This window comes from Sipha flava, unplaced genomic scaffold, assembly GCF_003268045.1.
Source record: "Sipha flava isolate LNK unplaced genomic scaffold, YSA_version1 258_pilon_pilon, whole genome shotgun sequence".
Taxonomy (NCBI): Eukaryota; Metazoa; Arthropoda; class Insecta; order Hemiptera; family Aphididae; genus Sipha; species Sipha flava.
Window position 1 is genome coordinate 1617794 of NW_020272917.1, and position 3242 is coordinate 1621035.

Sequence of the window (3242 nt, forward strand, 5' to 3'; positions counted from 1 at the left end):
TTAAAATCAGAATCTGGATTATCACGTTGGCGATATTGTTTAACAACTGGTCAAGCAGTTATATACATAAATATAAACTGAAGAAATAGTAGCCGATAATTTACACAAAAATGTACATAATCAATTGCCATTACCAAAAAAAATAAATAGTGAATAATGCATGTAAGCGGAAAGCAATTAACGATTTATTCTTACGACCAAAAAAAGTAATATTTAACGAATTAAAACAAAGTTCTTTTGGAGGATAATATTCAAAAATTATTATAATTATTATTATTATTTTTTTTTTTTTTTTTGAGAAAAATGGACTGTGGAGGAAAAAGAAATATATTCGTAATCTTAACTATATAGTTGTTACTTACAATCGGGATCGTACCCAGGAATTTTTCATGAGGGGATCCAATATTTTTATTTTATCTGTTCTCCAATTATAACTATAGTTTAATTCAATATCAACAAATTACTGTTAATAATTACGAGTATGGTTTATACATTATAGGTATATAATATAATCTATAAACTTAGTATATTGAAAGTAATGGGATATTAAAATACACTATATACTATTATTATATTATTATACAATTCACTATTAAATCGTACGCCATTGCTTACAATGCTTTATAGAAATAAACACTTTTATATTTTAATTTATGCATATATCTGATTTCAAAATTTTAGAAAATAATTTATAATTCAAGTATGATACACATTAAATACTATAAGGCCAGATCCAAGAGGGGAGAGTTTATGGAATTTAGGTCCTCCTCTTTAAACATGTTATATATTATGTAATTTTGTAATAAATACTCATGTTTGGTATGGTCTTTAGCAGGGATGGCAAATCCATGGCACGCGAAAAGATTTACTATTATATATTATATAATTATTATTATTATTTATTATATATTATTATTATTATTTACCTAAACTAACCTTTTTATACTAATACATTAATTATAAAATCAAATTACAATATAACAAAATATAATATTTTTAATATTTTTTTCATGGCACGCTTTATATAAAAAAAAAAAGGTAATTTTGGGCACGCAGTGTTCAAAAGGTTTGCCATCCCTGGTCTATAGTATGTCTTTAATTAGTCCAAAAACTAATGAATTTATTAATATTTCATTCATAAATTTATCAATTTGATTTATATACATATGCAGAGCCGTGCCGTTAAGATTTGATGCCCAGGGCAAAATTAAAAATATTCGCACCCTATTTTATTTATCATTAATTATAAATCATTTTCAATATTTTCAATCATAAAAGCATTTAATTTCTATTTATTTTATTTTTTTTTTTTACAACGTATTTTTAACATTGATTTGAAAAAAAACTAAAGTTCATTGCAATAGTAGTTATTAAACCATATTATTGGTATAATACCAATAGGCAATAATTTGTATTTGATTTTTATTTACTTTCGCTTATCATACCCCGTGTGCTCAACGTGCAATCGATTTTGAGATAAGGAATACGATAATTTATTATAAAGCCAAATATTACAAGAATAAAACGTTGCGGTTGACTAGTTGCTATTACTAGAACATTGTCGAAAATATTTTGTTCTGAAAAAATTTGTAATGGTCCAAAATGATTGTAAAACAATAATCTTTCTTACATATTTTATTTATGTAAAGATTAAAATATTATAAAAAAATTTTTTGGTGCCCCTTTACACCATGCGCCTGGGGCGTATGCCCCCTAGGCCCCCCCACGGTACGTCTCTATACATATGTATTTACTAAAATTATTTATTTTGTCTTTCTGTAAATAAAAATTAGCCTTCTTCCCATTTCATATTTCTAGATCCACCCTTAAACATGGACGTAACTTGAGCCCAAATATTGGGGATGCTGAAATTACTGAAAATAAAATAAAATTATATTTTACTGTAATTACTATAGATTATATAGATCTGAAAAAACAGGAGTATTACATTTGAACTTAGGGGTGCTAAAAACCCTACTGCGCCCCCCCCTAGTTGCACCTATGCCCCTTAATACAATAATATAATTTGCTTAAAATTATGGATTATTCTCATAAGTATGTTTTCTATTACATAACCTTATTAGTGTCTCTAAAACTTCAAAAAGTGTTTATTTATTAATTTGTAAATCAATTAAACACACTTTCAATAATTTATAAATATTTCGAGTTTGTATAATAACTTGATTAAGTTAATTTAATCAAAACACGTAAAATTTTTTTTATTTATTTTATATTATGTTTTTAAATAAGTGGTTACTTGGAACTTATGAAAAACAAACTCAAACAACGGAGTAATTAAGCATTGACAGTGAATGCCTTCATAGTATGCCATTCAAATGAACATTTAAAATTAAAATTATTTTAAGTAATAAAGTTCAAAATGAAAATCAATTTGACGTATTTATGTTATAGATTACCAGAAAATAATGAGTTTTGTCTTGAACTGAAACAACTCTCCCCTTCGAACCAATTTATAATTTTTTTATCATGGACAATATTTTACGTGCATAATAATAGTTATCGAAATATGTACTTTAACTAAAACTGAAAAAATATTTAAAAATAGTTTGGAAAATTGGTGTATATTTGGAACAAATCCGATTAAGTCAGGGAAATTTCCAAGAATTTTGATTTGTAAATTGTTAAAACCAATTTTCGATTATTTGCAATTAATTTTCAAAATATTGGCAACATTTTTAAATGATTAATTAATTTAGAGGGACTAACTTCACAAACATATAATAATTGTTGTTCCTAACCCTTTATTTATTTTTCTAACCAAAGTATAATTATTTTTATTTATATAAAATAAACATAGTTTCAATAACTGTATTGCATATTTGGAAACTTGCTATAAAAAAAGATGCAATACAAAAAAAATTTGTATTTATCAAATTATTGTTAAATACACACTTTTCACTTTATAGGAGCAGTGGGCTCTTAAAAATTTATATTTCTAAGTCTCATACTTTTAGTTTAGGTATCCATTAATCTATATACGTAAACCAAATTATAATTTAATAAGTCTGTAGATTAGAGGATTAATAATCTGGAGCAACGATTCTTAACCTTTTGTAGATCACGGGCCTCAAATGAGAGATTTTTAGAAATTGTTGGCTCCCTTACCAATTTTTTTTCGAATTAATTTTTTTTTATAAAACATTTCATGTTATTAAAACCAAAACTGTAATAATTATTTTTGTTACACTTAATTTTTCAGTTAACTTAAATTAAATTATTTT